The 17,511-nt window shown below is 41.8% G+C and overlaps 2 protein-coding genes across 41 annotated transcripts in view; one reads left to right on the top strand and one right to left on the bottom strand.

Annotated features, from left to right (window-relative positions):
- LOC126960839 (cytochrome b-c1 complex subunit 7) overlaps positions 1 to 17,511 on the bottom strand; it is a 1,171,628-nt gene that overhangs the window by 321,381 nt on the left and 832,736 nt on the right. Inside the window, exon 1 of one of the 40 annotated variants that reach the window (XM_050800599.1) lies at positions 15,839 to 15,843. The exons of 37 other annotated variants lie outside the window; for them this stretch is intronic. The gene's annotated coding sequence lies outside the window, so the exon portion shown is untranslated. Of the gene's footprint in view, positions 1 to 293; positions 298 to 4,431; positions 4,436 to 15,838; positions 15,844 to 17,511 lie in introns of those variants that run through there. 2 more of the 40 variants (XM_050800564.1, XM_050800585.1) reach the window with 2 other exon arrangements.
- Positions 1 to 17,511, top strand: part of SDC2 (syndecan 2) — a 116,538-nt gene that overhangs the window by 63,010 nt on the left and 36,017 nt on the right. The window lies entirely within an intron of this gene.

The following is a 17,511-nucleotide window of genomic DNA, read 5'->3' as shown; positions in this document are numbered from 1 at the left end:
TGTTTGGAATGAATTATTAGAATATCTCACACACACACACATACACACACAGACACACATACACACACATTCAAATGTGCTTATCTACTGGAAAGTCAATAGATAAGTCAGTTGACTAGAAAGTTTATGGTTTGGATTATTTTTGTAATGTTATTTTGTATTTCCCACCCTTATGTTCACGTTTTCAGGGCTTATAATTTGAGAAGTTAACTATATATTAGCCTTAGTAAGAAACTGTGTTATGTTTATCAGAGAAAGAAACAAATTATTCCTCCTCTTTAGGTACTCCCCTCCCCCGCACACACACTTTTAACCAGTTTTAGGATTTTATTAATTAAATACTTTGCCACATGTCTGGTCAGTTAGTGTCTTTGTATAAGAATGGCACCATTTCTTGCTGAACAGTATTTTTATCTCTTTGATGACTTGCCCTGAACCGGGAACACACTATTTTGTAGCAGGAAGATCCTAGAACCCTATGCTGAGTATTTTTGTTTTTCAAAGGAAGATACGTAAGTACTGGAGGAACACAGTGTGTTAAATGTATCCTGAGGATAGATGTTAGGGTGTGTCTAACCCATGTCTACATTTAGGGTACTTTGTAAATAAAGCCCATAATTGGTACATATGAGTAGTTAGAGCAGTTCTAATTGCATGAAACCTGTCTCAGAGAAGGATTCGTTCTGTTCTTGGTGGTTGAGAAGATTATAAGTGTAGAGCAGAGCTGTGTGTCATTTAGAAATGGTTTGCTAGGGTTCAGACACGCTGCTTTTCTGGTGAGTAGATATAGAGTGAGAGGAAAGGAGCTGGATTTGCCCTTATTCTTAGGAAAGGAGAGGGGGTTGGGGATTCTAACTCAGGGTTGGGGGTTCTGGCTCAGAGTTTGGCATTGGGAGCAATGATTAAGCAGAGGAGTTGGCTCATGGTGTTTTGTGGCATGCAGCTGATAGGCCTTCATGGATTATTATGTTGCCTGTGTAGATGGTGGTCTTCAGTTACAGCCTTGCCATGGAGGAAATCTTTTTAAGGTAAACATAGAAGACAGAATTTCTGAATTTCACCTACTGAGATAGTCTTAAGGTTCTCATAAGTGAATTTTTCTATACCTAGTAAGTGCTTAGAAATATTTGTTGAATAAATGAATGGAAGTGATTTTTAAATGAAATAAGTCCCTATAAATTGATATCTGTTTCTGAAGCATCTTAATGAATCAAAGCTTTGGAGCACCAGTTCATTCCATTGTGAATGTAATAGTAAACTAAGTGATACACAGTAGTAAAGAACCTCAATGAAAAGTCTTAATGCAAATATTGTTTTAAAAGTCACATTTAATCTCCAGATTATTTCATGGATTGCCAGTGGAGGAGCTGGCTTATTTTTAGACTGTTTTTACATGACTTAGTGTAATTGGTGAGTAATTTTCTGCACAGTAATTTAATGAGTAAGTCATCTACTTATGCTTGGTCTGGGCTGGGTGCTTGCTATCTGGGATCTCCCCAAGGAGTGCTGGTGGAAATGAGGTTACCCTATTTGACACAAGGGCCAATGGTGGCTGTGTGGGGTATGATGACATGAGACAAGAGTGTCAAGGCTTGAATGTCCAAGGAGGTGAAACTTGAAGTGAGGCTTGAAGGATTTCAGATTTTAACAGCGAGAGAAGGAGAAAGGAAGGAATTGCTAGAGAATCTTCACTAACTTGGAGATTGAATAGTGAAGAGGGTGACCCACCTTGTTGGAGGTTGTCTGTTGTTAAAAGGTGGGAAATGACATGATGTTGTGGGGCCAGGCAGAGGAATTGGGATTTACTAAAATAAGTAGTAATAGGAAACCACTGCAGATTTCTGAAGAGAAGACTTGCTATGTTCGTGAGTACTTCTCATGACACTGGTGTAATTTGCTACTTATGTAGCCATATACCAGATGCTGCCTCCAGTAGGCTTTGCCTTCCTCCCTTTTTAGTGGATGACCAGTGATGATTTAGTGATTAAACCATTCTAAATATCAAGTTTTGTCTTGAGTTTTATACGTCTGTGAGTTACAGAGTGCGAGTAGGTATTGTAATCTCCATTCTCTAAGGAGAAATGGAACTCGAGAACTCTTCAGCAGAATTCTAACCACGTTGGAATCCATCCAGGAGTAGTAAGCGGGCTTTTCTCTTCCACTTACTACTGAACTTCCTCATGAGAAATGAATTGTCTGTTTTGGAACAAAACACATAGGCTAAATTTTCATTTTGAAAATTTCATTTTGAGTTTGTATTCTTGATAATTTGGTCTTAAAGTGAGAAAATATCAATAATTCTTTTGCCCCCTTAATTTCCAACTGATTTTTTTAACAGCTATAAAATGTAATTTACATATCATATCATTCATCCATTTAAAAAGTGTCCAATTCAATGGTTTTTAGTATATTTGGAGTTGCAGAGCCATCACTACAATCAATTTTAGAACTTTTTCGTCACCTCCCTGAAAAACCTGTATCCATTAGCAGTCGCTACCCCTACCCTGTCATTCTCAACCCTTCCCAGTCCTAGGCCATCACTAATCTAATTTTTGTCTCTATAGTTCAATTGGTATCTTTCTAAACTAGTATTTTACAAAATGTTACTATGGATTTTGTTATCAGAAGATGGTTTCAACCTCAGCTTGCTAGCACTGTGACCTTGAGAAAATTTCTTAACTTTGTGAAATCTGTCTCCATATCTGTAAAGCATGAATAGTCGTATCTTCACATATTATTTTGACGATGAAAGGATATTTATGTGAAAATGTATTACGCGCTATATGAGTTAACTGTTCTACCAAAGATATGTAACTGAATTATTTTATTAAGTGGTCTCATTTTAATCTTTTTAAATAGTTGGTGGAACATAATAAAACACATAATAAATGTTTGGATAGGAAAGGATGGAGTTTATGTTTTTAAGGCCACGGTTTTATCATGTGATTTTATGGTTTGACTTTTAAGATAGAAGGAGTTTTTCTGAATTTCCCTGGAGAACTTAGTATAGTCGTACTTACATTATTTTTGGATCATAAAACCCTTTGAGAATCTCAGGAAAGCTCTATGTACATACACTTGATTTTTCAGAAAAAAATCAACAGGTTCATGGATCTTTTAAAACTATTTACACAGTCCCTAATACCAAGTTAAGAGCCCATTTATCTAAAAAGAGAGAGGCTGGGCGTCGTGGCTCACGCTCGTAATCCCAACACTTTTGGAGGCTGAGGTGGGCGGGTCACTTGAGGTCAGGAGTTCGAGACCAACCTGGCCAACATGGTGAAACCCCATCTCTACTACAAAAATTAGCTGGGCATAGTAGCATGCCTGTAATCCCAGCTGCTCAGGAGGCTGAGGCATGAGAATCACTTGAACCAGGAGGCAGAGGTTGCAGTGAGCCGAGATGGCACCACTGCACTCCAGCCTGGACCACAAAGCGAGACGCTGTCTCAAAATAATAATAATAATCATCATCATCATCATAAAAAGAGAGATAAAATAATTCTTCAAAGCTGGACCAAGTGATTCCACACATTGGGGGGCAGACACAGCCAGTCAACCCAAGGTATGTTTATTTACTGTCCAATTTTCAATATGTTCTGGTGTCCATATAAAAGTATACCCAGTATATGCTTGCTCAAGCAAGGGGGATTTTCTTCTAGCTATGAGATTGTAAATACATCATACATGGAGAAGACATGAAGACAGCTGTTGAAGACAGAGCGAGGGGAGGAAGAATAGGCAGCCAGAGTGCCTTTCATACTGTAGCAATACCCTTTGGGCTGCCCATTTTAGAGCGCTTGTACAAACAAGCATTGGATTCCCAAAGGCCCCGGGGGAAGTGGGAATGCTGTACAGGCGGCCTGATTGAGTTTATTCTCCAGATAGCTGTTACTCACAGGCCACTTAATAACCACTGTTGTTTATTTCATTGTTGTTAGATGGCCCAACAGTACAGCATCCCTCAATCCATGTAACAGAAATGTTCTTACCATGTCTAAAAAGCAAATTTCTTCCTTACCAAGTCTGTTCCCCAGTTACTTCCCTTAATTTGAGATGTATTATTGTGGAAGTATTTGGGTACCAGTAGTGAAAGAATCCAGCTGAGAACAAAACTCAAGAGGGGCTGAAAAGGGGAGAAAAGAAATACTAGTTAATGGAATGGCCGGATGGTCCTATCAAGTAAGAGGGCAGACCACTTGCCACACAACCTTTGGATAACAGTCCTTTGTCAGGCATGTTTTTTTTTTTTTGCAAAAAAATGTTTTTTTTCCTAGTCTGTGACTTGTCTTCTCATCCTCTTCACAGTGTCTTTCACAGAGAAGTTTTAAATTTTAATGCATTCTAGCTTATCAGTTATTTCTCCTGTGGATCATGTGTTTGGTGTTGCATTTCAAAAGTCATTGCCATACCCAAGGTCATTTTGATTTCCCCCCACTGTTGATCTTCTAGGCATTTTGTAGTTTTGTCTGTTACGTTAGGTCTGTGATCCATTTTGAGTTAATTTTTGTGAAGAGTTTTTAAGATCTGTGTCTAGATTCATTTTGTTTTTGCATGTGAATGTCCCATTGTTCCAGCACTATTTGTTGAAAAGACAGCATTTTCTCCATTGTATTGCCTTTGCTCCTTTGTCAAAGATCAGTTTCCTGTATTTATGTGGGTCTTTTCAGGTACACAACCTTTCAGTGACTTAATGATGAAAAGAGGTGGCATCTTTCCCTGGGGCTGCCTCACCTGCTCGCCCATGGCAAGATTTCTGAAGGCCTCAGTCAGCCTGGGAATTCAGGATTCCAGGGAGTTGGCGTGGAGTCCCTGTGGGACTTGGAAGCTCTGGGGGGCTTCTGAGGAAGCGACTCATTGTTACTGGAGTGAACGTCAGAAGCTCTGCATTCGTGGATTAATGAGACCTTTCCTCATTTTCTCCTCTTGTGCAGGCTTCTCATTCCTAATGCACTCATTCTAACTGATGAGATAATTAGAGCAAAATTTTGTGTAGCTACTAGAACCAGGAATTCCATCGACACAATTAGAATTGGTAATCCTTACCTTCAAATCTTCATTCTAGTGAAACCTAAAATAAAATTAGCACTGCTTTCAAGCAGAGCTTTTGCGCTTAAATTACCCCATTTCTCTTCCACGTCTTTAGGCTGACCTCCATTCCAAATTTCCCATTTGGGGTCTTGGATGGTTCTCCTGTGGAGACCAAGGTGAATTTGGTGACAGGTTAGTGACTGGTGGGGGACATGTTTGCAGTAGAGCTCCACTCTTTTTTTTTTACTTTCCTGACAGTATTTCCGAACTTTTTGGCTTCAGACTATCATTTTCACGCACATCACCCCTAATTTGTTTTCGTGGCTCTGTACTCCTTTCTCTCCAATTACTGTCCCATTTTTCCAGCTACCTGAAAGACATTTTCCCTTGACACATGCTGTCCGTGTCAGACACCTCAGCGAGGTGACTGTGTTGCCAAGTCTTGTCAAAGGTTCCAGTTTTGAAACCTTATAAATCTCTCCCTTGCCTGTAGTCAGCCTTGCTCGGATCAGCTGTCTTGACAGCCTTCCATCTGGCCTTCCTAGCCCTTCCTAGCCCACCGTTCTAACAGCCTCACTTCCCGCCTCTAAAATTTTCAAGATCTCCCAATTTTCAGGGAGAGTGCGGGTTTCCTAGGCTAGGACTCAGTGTCTTCAGTTTCCTGGCTTTTACGTAACTGTCATCTTTAATTCTAGCGCATCCTCTCATGCTCTTTGCTACCTAACTAAGCTGAGTGCTCTCCTTTCCCTCCATTTCCTATAAATATCTTGTACTTTTCCACTTTTATGTCTTTGTTCTCAGACTTCTAAGCCAGTGGTCCTCAAACTTAGGAATGTATCGGACTCTACATGGAGGCCTTGTTACAGCAGGGAACACTGGGCCCAACTCCCAGAGTTTCTGATTCATTAGGTCTGGGGTGGGGCCTGAGAATTTGTATTCCTAACAAGTGTCCAGGAGATGCTGCTTGCCTCAGGGACTGCACCTTGGGAACCACTCTTCTCAGCAGTTCTCTAACTCTAATATGTTTTGGTTAAAAGAAACATCTAATTCATTAGGAGGCCATTGGTTATTCAGATCTGTGCATTGGATTTTACATCCAACAATGCTAAAATTGTGTTGTGAACATAAATACATTTTGAGCTCCTGCTTGGTGCCAGCTGACAGGCCCTTTGTCCATAAAACTACTGATGAATTAAGGGTTATACTTCTGTTTCCTCTCTGCATGTTGGTTGAGGACACTTACATATTTAGCTGTGAGCCACTGGCGGCTACACTCTGTCATTACAGACCAACAGGCCCTACAGCCAGTCAACTGCCAATTAACAAACTACAGGTTTGTATTCTGCAGGCAGTTTAGCCAAGGGATGCCAGCATCTCTGTTGTTCCTGCTGTTACCAGGCCTAGGTGTTGTCTTGTAGCTTGGTAACTCCACCCTTCTAAAGACTCAATTGTCCCCAGTTGTACTGGTAAAAGGTTTTGCATTTTAGTGTTATGGTTAAAGGTAGGAATTTTAAAAAAATGTAGGAATCATTCCTTTGTCTCATTCACAGTGTAATTGTCAGCCACCTGTACCATTAGTGGTGGCGGGGAAAGGAGGGGTGAGGAGTCACTGTGGCTGTGGATACATGTCATCTGTCCAGGCTTATAGCCTATTAGAGGCCCTTGATTTGAGTACTTTCAACTTTGCAGGGGGATGGGATGTCCAAGGGTGAGTGTGATTTGAGTAGGGCATCTGAAACTTTATAGAAGAGAATCAGTACCTAATAGATTTTTTACCATATAGATTTTTCACTTCTCATTGCACTTGCATTTTGGTGGTATAGACTGCAGCTCCTTGACCGTAGAGCTGTGTCGGTTGCACGTGGATTAGCCTCACACAGAGAGGTAAAGGGCCTTTAATTTAATGGACCTTTGTGAAGGATTCTAAAGTAAAAGTGTGCAGAGTGCTTTCGGATTGGCGAATGTACCTATGATATGTTTTATTTGGGTATATTTTCATGTTCTGCCTAGGTATATTTATTCTTTAAAAAATGTACATTGAGGAAGGGAAAGTAATTTTTAGGAAAATTACAGTGTGGTAAGCATTCTGATCACTGAGACCATCCTAAATCTGAATTTTTTTTTTTTTTTTTTTTGAGATGGGGAGTCTTGCTCTGTCGTCAGGCTGGAGTGCAGTGTGCGATCTTGGCTCACTGCAACCTCCGCCTCCTGGGTTCAAGCGATTCCCCTGCCTCAGCTTCCCAAGTAGCTGGGACTACAGGCATGTGCCACCACACCCGGCTGATTTTTTTTGTATTTTAGTAGGCATGGGGTTTCACCATGTTGGCCAGGATGGTCTCGATCTCCCAACCTTGTGATCCACCCACCTAACCCTCCCAAAGTGCTGAGATTGCAGGCGTGAGCCACCGCACCCAACCCCTAAATCTGATGTAATCTTTGATTCAGAAGATATCTCAGAGTCTTATATGATCCATGTACTGAGAAGAGTCTTCATTTTTTTCTCCATGCTGAAATGAATTTAGTTTGAGTTTTAATTTAATAGGGTTTTGAATAGAGTTTAACATAAATAAATCTATATGTATATGTATTAGGGTAGAGACGTAATAGGAAGTGTGGTGTTGGGAGACAGAGAATTGAAAATCTGGGACCCTAGCAGCAGTTGCTTCAATAACCATAGTACTGAATGTGTGGCCTTTATGTCTGTGTCTCAGTTTTCCCCGACTCCAGTCATACCTGCATTACACATAGTTTGGGAAAGACTGCCTTCCCTCTGCAAAGTCCATCTGATTGGAAAGGCTGGGTAGATAACTGCAATGAAGAAATTGAATACAGTTTGAATGTAATGGTGTTCCTCCTGGGGATGGGAGGTGAAGGATTCAGGGATAGGCAGTGGAGTGATCAAGGACGATGAAGTTGTAGAGTTCAGAGTTCTGCAGCCAGTTGACATAGCTGCCTTGTTACCCCACAGAAGATTCATATTGTTAGTGAAAAATAGGCCACCCAGAAGACCTGGGCTTGAGTCCTACTTCTTTCCTGCCCTGTACACCATGCACCAGCTGTGTGATCTTGGGGAGGACCTTAGACGAGTCCTTTTCCCATCTGTAAAATGTTGGTAATGACCACTGCCTGGTCTTCCTCACATGGGCACAGTGAGCACTCACTGGGATGGTGTGAAAGCCCATCATAGATGTAAAGCAGCAAACTGAAAGTTCAGTGGTTTATCATGATTATTATACTCGTGGGCCGACTTTCTCATGGGCTTCTCTTAAAGGCAGAATTTTAATTTAAAAATGCATATAATGTAAGAATATTGGAGTTGACTTTGAGAATTCATGAACTGAAACCCTTTAAACTCTCTCAGGACCTCTAAATATTTCTTGATTGTTTCAGAGCATTTGATTTGTCCTAATGCTGTGGAGTTATAAAACCATTAATGGTATGATAGCTCTGGAAACAAACATTAATTCATTTGAATTCATTAGAATGATAAAGCATATCGTGCAGGGGTTTTCAGGCATTCTATTCATAACTATCGAAATGTGGATCATAACAAACTTATTTGGGTATGTTTTCATGTCTAAAGAGGAGCTTATAACTCTCATACTTATTTTTATGTGAAATACAACTAGCAAGCATATATACATAACAAAAAATTTTTGCTGATTATATTTAGTTTCTCTGAGATTGATCTATTTTAATAAATTATTTTTATTTTATTTTTATATTTGTTTTATTATCTTTTTTTTTTTTTAGTTATAATTAAGTCATTCTGACCTTATAATTTGAGAAGCATGTGCCCTGTTTTCATGCTTTAATTTTATTGTAAGCATCTATATTTAGGGAAGGGTGTGGTTATGTGTTTATATATGTATGTTCAAGTATATCTTTATTTTTATTTTATTTTTGAGAAACAGTCACACTCTGTTGCCCAGGCTGGAGTGCATTGGCACGATCTCGGCTCGTTGCAACCTTTGCCTCTCAGGTTCAAACGATTCTCTTTCTTCAGCCTCCCAAGTAGCTGGGATTACAGGCGGCCATGACCACGCCTGGCTAATTTTTGTATTTTTAGTGGAGATGGGTTTTTGCCATGTTGGCCAGGCTGGTATGGAACTCCTAACCTCAAGTGATCCACCTGCCTCGACTTCCCAAAGTGTTAGGATTACGGGCGTAAGCCACTGTGTCTGGCCTATATCTTTAGTTTTTAAAGTTTACAAGGTGATAGTAAGCTTTCATACCAATAACAGTGTCTATTCAAATGTAGTCAAAGCCTGACTTTAAAACTTCTCGTAGCAAAAAGGGAAGATTTTGTACCTCTCAACTGCAATTTCAACAGAAAGTGGCATCTTATAGAAGTCTTAATTTTGGCATGTTTTGCCATTAAAACTTTTTAAAGTTTCAATAGCTTTAGGGATACGTGGTTTTTGCTTATGTGGATTAATTGTATGTGATGAAGTCTAGGATTTTGGTGCATTTGTCACCTGAATAGTGTCCATTGTACCCAGTAGGTAGTTTTTCATCCCTCACCCTCCTTTCTCCCTCCCCACTCTGAGTCTCCAGTGTCCACCTTACCATTCAGTATGCCTTTGCACACCCGTAGCTTAGCTTGTGCTTAAGAGTAAGAACATGTGGTATTTGGTTTTTGATTCCTGAATTACTTCACTTAGAATAGTGGCCCCCCAGTTCCATCCAAGTTGCTGGAAAAGACATTACTTTGCTCTTGTTCTGCCATTTTAAATCTGATTAAGAATCATAGGAATAATTTAGTTGTCTTAGATATGTTTTCCTAAACTTATTTTTATCATAAACACCTAGTTACTCACCCATAGTCTGAGAGAGGAAGTGGAGTAAAACCTCCGTTGAGCACCTGTTATGTGCCAGGTACTGTTAGACAATGTGCAGGCAGTTATTATAACTCCCGTAGAATGCAGTGGTTTTATCCTCACTTTTTAGAAGAGGAAACTCCTTCAAAGTGTTGCTGTCATTTGAACCCAGGTCTGCTGTACACTAGAAGGTCCATATTTTCTCCCATGCTTTCATATAGAGTCATAATTACTGGCTCTTTACCCTAATGTATGGCAGTAAAACAAATTCTTGTGTTTTAGCATCAGTAAACTTAAAGGAGAATTACCTCAATTTTCTTTGCCTTCTGTTACAAAGTTACAGGAGGGTTAAGCTAGGTACACCCTTTCTCTCTAGCAAATCCTGCAGGTTTTCCTCTCTTCCTCAGAAGTTCTTAATTACTGTTGGCACATCTTGTGGTGAAAGAATATACCTTGTGGGGGTGGAAAATGAAATGTTAACTGTAATGAGTAAGATCGTTGGCCAACCCAAAGAGTTGATTTAAACAAAAGTAGGGAACAGCTTGAATGAATCTGCTTTTCATAGGTACTTTAAACACATAACCATAACCTGTCAGACATACCAATCGACTGTCAGTTGCTAACATGATTGTTTTAGTGTCTGGTGGTGGAGCGCCAAACCTCTGTCTGTATTTGCCAGACAGGCATGGTGGTTGGAATGATGTATGTGGTCAAAGAGGTACAAAAACTTGCCGAAGTGAAAACCTGGAAGTGGAGCTCTTGGTTGGAGTTCTTGATTTATAGGTAGAAATAAATACCCCAGAAACAGTGCCACCCTTTCTTATATCTGCTGGTTTGGAGAATGTGAACTGATTAACTACTGTAAATTGAGCATGGGTGTGCCGAACCCAAAGCTGGTTGGTGCAGCCCTGTCTAGGACATAACTCAGGCCACCATTTTAGAAGCATGGGTCTTTAGTCCTAAGAGAAACTAGGAGAGAAGTGAATTCATTCAAATGTATTCCTTCACGGTAGGGGAACTGTTCATCTATTTGGGATAGGCAGATGTAAGCCAGAGTGCAATGCAGGTGAGCAGTGTGAAGAGTAAGGAAGAGTCACTGGGTGTCAGGGAAGGGACATTTCACATGGCTGCTGCTTGGATAAGAAGGGTAGAATGCTCACTGCTTCCTCCTCCTTGTTTTTTTGTTTGTTTGTTTTTGAGACAAGGTCTTGCTCTTTCCCCCAGGCTAGAGTACAGTGGCGCAATTATGGCTCACTGCAGCCTTGAACTCCTAGGCTCAAGTGATCCTCCTCTCAGCGTCCCGAGTAGCTAGGACTGCAGGTGCACACCAACATGTCTGGATAATTTTTAAAACGTTTTGTAGAGACGGGGTCTCACTGTGTTGCTCAGGCTGGTGTTGAACTCCCGTCCTCAAGCCATCCTTCCGCCTTGGCCTTCCAAAGTGTTGGGATTACAGGCATGAGCCACCGCTCCTGGCTTCTTCCTTTTTCTTACACTCTCAGCCTGGATATCCTTTCCTCCATGAAATGCCTTCCCTGACCCATTCACCCCAGTTCTGGGTTAGGTTCCCTTACTGGGCCAGTGTAGAGTACAGCACACCACACTTAGCAGAGTATCTACCTCCTGGATTACCACAACTCTTCCCTCTCTCCTACCTGATTCTAAGCTTCTATAAGAGCAAGAGCCTTGTAGAGACAGTGCCCAGTACATAGTAGGTACTTAAATATTTGCTAAATGAATTAAAATGAAGCTGTAAAAGTTGGAGTCCAGTTGTGGAGAGCCTTGTAATAATACTAGATGATATTCATTGAGTGCTTACTATGTTTTAGGCACTGTAAAGGTACTTGGCATGTATTAACTCATTTAACTTTTCAATAACCTGTAAAGTAGGTACTATTATTATTCCATTTTCTAGATGAAGAACCTGAGGCACGGGAGGTTGGGTGTCTTCTCAAAGGTGGTTCACTTTGCCCCCTGCTTCTGGCTCTGGAACTGCTGGGAAATTTAGAGTGGCTCCTGGAGGCGGTGGGGACTGTTAGTGCTCTAAGGGGCCCGGAGGTGTGAGCACATGTGCTCTCTGGGAAAGGAGTCCTGACATTGTGTGTAGATGGACTACAGGAAGGGGAGTCGCCTGAAGCACTCACTCCAGAGTCACCCCTGAAATGGCAATGCAAAATATATTTGTGTGATTTGTTGATCCAACACACAGGACACTCACTAAGTGCTAGGCATTGTTGAAGGTGCCTTACAAATGTGAACGGATTGAATGCCTTTGGCAGCTGCATGAGGCAGGCATTATCACTATCTTCTCCATTTTATAGATGATGAGCCTGAGGTTCAGAGAGATCCCACAGCTGGTAAGTGGCAGAGCCAGGCAAGTCTGGTGCCAGGGTTTCAACGACTATCCCAAGCTCTGCTTAAGTCTTCCTGTACAAAGGGAACGATAACTAGTAGTCTCTAGTGATGTTTTCGTGCCAGATAGTACAGGATCAAAGTGATATTTTGGAGGCAGATCCTTCCATTTTCAAAAGCATCTGCCTTAAAGACATTTGTCTAGAAATATTTATGTGACTGTATTACATTTAATATATGCTTGGCTTAGAGCAGGCAAAAACAGAAAACAAAAAACCCAGAGACACAGGTCCTGGCCTTGGGGAACTCATACTCTGCCAAGGGGAGATAGAGAAGTATGTAGACTTACAAAGAAAAAATAATTTCAGTGGAGAAAGGCAAATGAAGAAAGTAAAACAAGCCAATGAAAGAGACCTGTGCATTCCACTGTGATAGCCACGAGGTGCATGTGTCCACTGAGTACTTACTTGAAATATGGTCAGTCCAAATTGAGAAATGCTGTAAGGGTGAAGTACACACTGGAATTCAAACTTAGTATGAAAAATATGTATAAAGTATCTCATTAATAATGTTTACATTGATTATATTTTAAATGTTCATACATTGGGTTAGAGTATATGATTAAAATGAATGCTAAGTGAAATAAGCTAGGCATAAAAGGAAACTATTATTGTACTTATGAGGTAACTGGAATAGTCAAGTTCATGGAGGCAGAAATTAGAACGGTGGTTACCAGGGGGAAGGGAGAATAGGGAGTTACCGTTTAATGGGTAGAGTGTCATTTTGGAATGATGAAAGGTCTAGAGATGGATGTGGTAATGGTTGCACAACAGTGTGACGATACTGAATGCCACTGAACTATACACTTGAAACTAGTTCAAATGGTAAATCTTAGGTATATTTTACTATAACTTTAAAAAGCCAAAAAATATGTGTCTCGCTTTCAAAAAATGTGACTACTAGAAAATTTTAAATTGCACATGTGGCTTGCATTATACTTCTGTTGGACTGTGCTGGGTAGAGAGTAATGGGTAAGATGGTCAGGAAAGGCCTCTTTGGAGAAGGTCACATTTGTGTCCTATGAAATGAGAGGGAACTAACCACACAAAAGGCTTGAGGGAAGCGTTTCAGGCAGAGGTAGAGCAGCTGCAAAGGCCGTGGGGTGCGGAAAGTTTGTATGATTGGGGAGGTGGGATGAAATTAGGATGGAAAGGGGCAGGGCCCCGATCACCAGGGTCTTATGGGCCATAGCGAACAGTTTGAATACTACTGCTCTGCATAAAACTTGAAAATAGAAACAAAGCAATAAAAAACTCAAATTTCCATACGGATTAAACCATGTGAAATTGCTGGTATTCTGACCTATTTATATGATTCAGCCTAATCTTGTGTTTGTGGTTCTGGGGTTTGATTCTTTCCCTAGTGATGTACTTGGTTGGCTAGCAGAGAAGGCACTGCCTTGCTTTCTAATTATTTGCTAATTGGTGGGTACCCAAAAGACAGCACCCCTCTTGCTGGCTTACATATTACTTTGCCTGACAACAAATTTGTGTTGAAACGGAAGGAAACCTAGCTGCTCACAAACTAAAACTGTCACAAGTAATAAAAAAATCCCGAAGACAGTACCTTGAACATTTTCTATTTCATAAACTTCATCTTTGTCAGTTTGGTGGCTTTTGGAACCGAGAGGGAGCAATAATAGTATCATTAGCACCTTTGGATCCTGGCAGTATCAAGTCACTGGGAGCATTTATTATTACTGCACAGGTAGACTTTTCTTCTTGGAAAGGTCTTGGCTCAGGACAAGTAAATGGAAGGGTTGGCTTTCTCAGTAGGGAAGGGTTGTTAGGAAGGTAAATTGGGGTTTGTTTATCCTTCTGTTAAAGGCCATCAGTGCTGGCTCAAGCAGTCTGTGGAGACTGCTGCCACCCCATTTTGTTCCCCGAGTCCACCTCGGTGGCCTCATTGTGTGTTACTACTGCTTTTCCTGGAGCACGGGGTCTGGGACAATGAGAGGCAACCCTACAGGAGGTGCTGCAGAATGAATCTTTTTCTTCATGGTTTTTGACTCCACAACCCCTGGTGGAAAATGTTTGTTCATATTAAAGGGGAAGATGGTTAATACCTAAAATCTTTCATTTTATGGAAGCATTTTTTGGGCTTTGAAACATCTCTGGCCACCTGCTGAGGACCAGTGAGTCTGGCCAGCAGTGATGCCCACTGCCTGTGCACTGGACTTTTGTGGAGGAGTTCTGGGCCACATTTGAACTTCCCAGTCAAATGGTTCTAGTGGCATCTCGGGTGGTATGAAGCAGAGAGGTGCCTGCATTCGGTTCTCCAGGCTGGCCCAAGTGTCAAAGTTGACTGGGAACTTTGTGCTCCCTTGGGATGGCTAGATATTTCATCATAACCTAGGTGCTGTGTAAGCTAATTTGCTAAAAACAACAAAGACCCCATGTTATGTAATTATTGATATCTGAACCACAAACCAGAAATCTGTGCCCAGAAACCATCCCACAATTTCTAGATTTCCACCCCTGCACATATCATGGTCCATTTCTGTAGAATCACTGTTGGTGTCATCTTTGTTTATTTACCGTCCAATTTTCAACTGCTATGAGTCATTAACTACATTAGTTGAATACTTTCTTACCTCAAGGAATTCCTTATTGCAGTAGGTTTATATGAAGGTGGGGTTAGCTTTAGGCTTAGCTGCAGGGTCTTCATTTATTTTTCAGTCCTAATCAGCTTTGTTCATTTTGTTTTGTTCATGATTGGCCAGATTGTTGTGACCACCAGGTCAGGATTGGCCAGATTGTTGTGACCACCAGGTCAGGATTGGCCAGATTGTTGTGACCAGCAGCTTAGTTATGACGCGGACTAGGAAAGCAGTGTGATCTGTCCGGAGGTGGCTTGAGCTCCAGGAATAGGCACTTTCTTAATGTGGTGCCTTGCCTGCCTAAAAGAGCAGATGCATCTGCATAAATATAAATAATTACTTGTATTCTTGTTTTTTGTTTTGTTGTTTACAGTTTACATGAACTATTTCACTTTTTTTTTCTCTTTAATCTTCATGTGAAATTTGAGAGACGAGCACAGTTATTATCTCACTTTATAGACAGAAAAACTCAACCTCAGAGAAGTCCAGGTGTCTGACTTCAGGATGGATCCTCTTCTTAGACCTCCCAACAACAGTGTTGCCTGACCTTCTGGCAAGTTTCCAAGAGCACCACAAATAGCCAGTCATTCCACACGAGTTGAGAAAACGGTCCTTTATCAAAGGTCTCCCTCCCTCCCTCCCTCCCTCCCTCCCTCCCTTCCTTCCTTCCTTCCTTCCTCCCTTCCTTCTTTCCTTCCTTCCTTCCTTCCTTCTCTCCTTCCTTCTCTCCCTCCCTCCCTCCCTCCCTACCTCCTTCCTTCCCTCCCTCCCTCCCTGCCTCCTTCCTTCGTTCCCTCCCTCCCTGCCTCCCTCTGTCTTTCCCTCCTTCCTTTTGTGGAGGAGTTCTGTACCACAGTTGAACTCCCCAGTCCTTCCCTCCTTCCCTCTTTCCTTCCTTCCCTCCTTCCCTCCTTCCCTCTTTCCTTCTTCCTTCCTTCCTCCCTCCCTCCCTCCCTCCCTTCCTCCCTCCCTTCCTCCCCCCTTCCTCCCTTCCTCCCCCATCCTCTCTTCCTCCCCTCCTCTCCTCTCCCCCCTCCCCCCTCCCCTCCCCTCCCCTCCCATCGTGTCTCAGACACAAGTTGCTGTCTGAGCCCACACGTGCTTCCTGTATGGCGGTTGACAGTGAAGGACTCTATCTCTCAGCGAGGACCCCAAAATTAGAAACCTGGGTGCTGTGCTTACACTTCATGTGTAGGTGATGAAGGGAAAACCATGGGATCACTAAGGTTCAGGTTCCGCAGCTGCAGAATGGGGCTAATACCTGCAGTGTTGGATTCTGGGAGGATTTTGAGGTCTTAGCCATGTAAAGTGATAACAGCACCTGACACAGAATTGCTCTATGAGAACAGCAGTGACTATTGTCATTTTAAAAAATAAATCATCATATCCTCTCACTCACCCTTCATTCAATCAGTTGATGAAACCTGTAGGTTTTACTTACTTTAATACTATTGACTCTGCCCTGGCTTTCTAATCCCTTCTGGTTTGGCACTTCTTACACAATTCTTGCCGTAATTGGATGGATCACGCTGCCTCCAGTCAAGCCCCTCTAATCTGTCATCTGCATTACATCCAGCCTGATCTTTCCAAACACACAATTTTGACCTTCTCCTTGAACATCCCTCATTTGCTTACAGAAGAAATATAAATCTCCTAGTTTTTCACCAAAGAGTCTTTATGATCTGACCCTCTTCTTAGCCTTATTTCACCTATTCTGAACACACACCCTACCCTTCCATCATGCAGAACTAAAACTCCTCTCTTTTCTCATCCTGTCTTGGTCCCCTGAATGCCTGCATTCCCTGTGCCTCATTTGACCCCATTCTCCCCCTGCCCTCCACACCTGCTCCCCTCTCCTTAGCTAGCACCAGCTCACCTTCAGCTTTGGGATCTTAGCACCATGCACACACCCTGCATAGTGCTCAGTGAATAAATGAATTAACTCTTGGTATAAGTGGATACAGTAGCCAGCATCTTTAACCTAGGGGGTCTTGCAAGTCTCTAGCCTTTCCAAGGGGTTGGCAAGGCTGGACACAGACCAGATCTTCATGGGGAGACCCTGAGATGGCAGCAGAGCCACCCGAAGACCTAGAGTCTGCACCTGGGACCTGAGGGGAAGAGAAGTGAGATCACAGTCACCAAAACATCTGCTTTATCAGCAGCAAAAAAGCCTACCTGTGCTTGATCTGAATTCAAATATATGCCAGCAGCAGCTGTCTCATCAGAAATTTATCTAGAGCGGCCATTTGGCTATTTAGAATTTTAAACACAGTTGCTTCCTAAATATTTTTTTACGGAAGTAACTGCCCTTCCCCACCAAGCAGCAACCAGGCAAGATTGGTTATCTGTGGTTACCAGGTGCAGAATCTCCATTAGCTGAAAAGTAACAGCCAGGCCTGCTGTCTATGTGGTCTGCAGGACCTTGTTCTCTGTGGTAGGAATTACACCTGTTCACAGTCATTTGACTGCTTTCTACTGAAGGTGTTGAGGTGATAGGCTTGTCTTACTGTTGTTCTGTGAAAGACATTTAATGCCTCCTATCTTTATATTTTATGTCTTTGGAAAACGGAAGAACTATGGAAAATGTATTGCATTACCTGTAGGTTCTAGACCAGTGGTCCCCAACCTTCCTGGCACTAGGAACTGGTT

This window comes from Macaca thibetana, chromosome 8 (genome assembly GCF_024542745.1).
Source record: "Macaca thibetana thibetana isolate TM-01 chromosome 8, ASM2454274v1, whole genome shotgun sequence".
Taxonomy (NCBI): domain Eukaryota; kingdom Metazoa; phylum Chordata; class Mammalia; order Primates; family Cercopithecidae; genus Macaca; species Macaca thibetana.
This window is presented reverse-complemented; position numbering and strand designations above follow the sequence as displayed.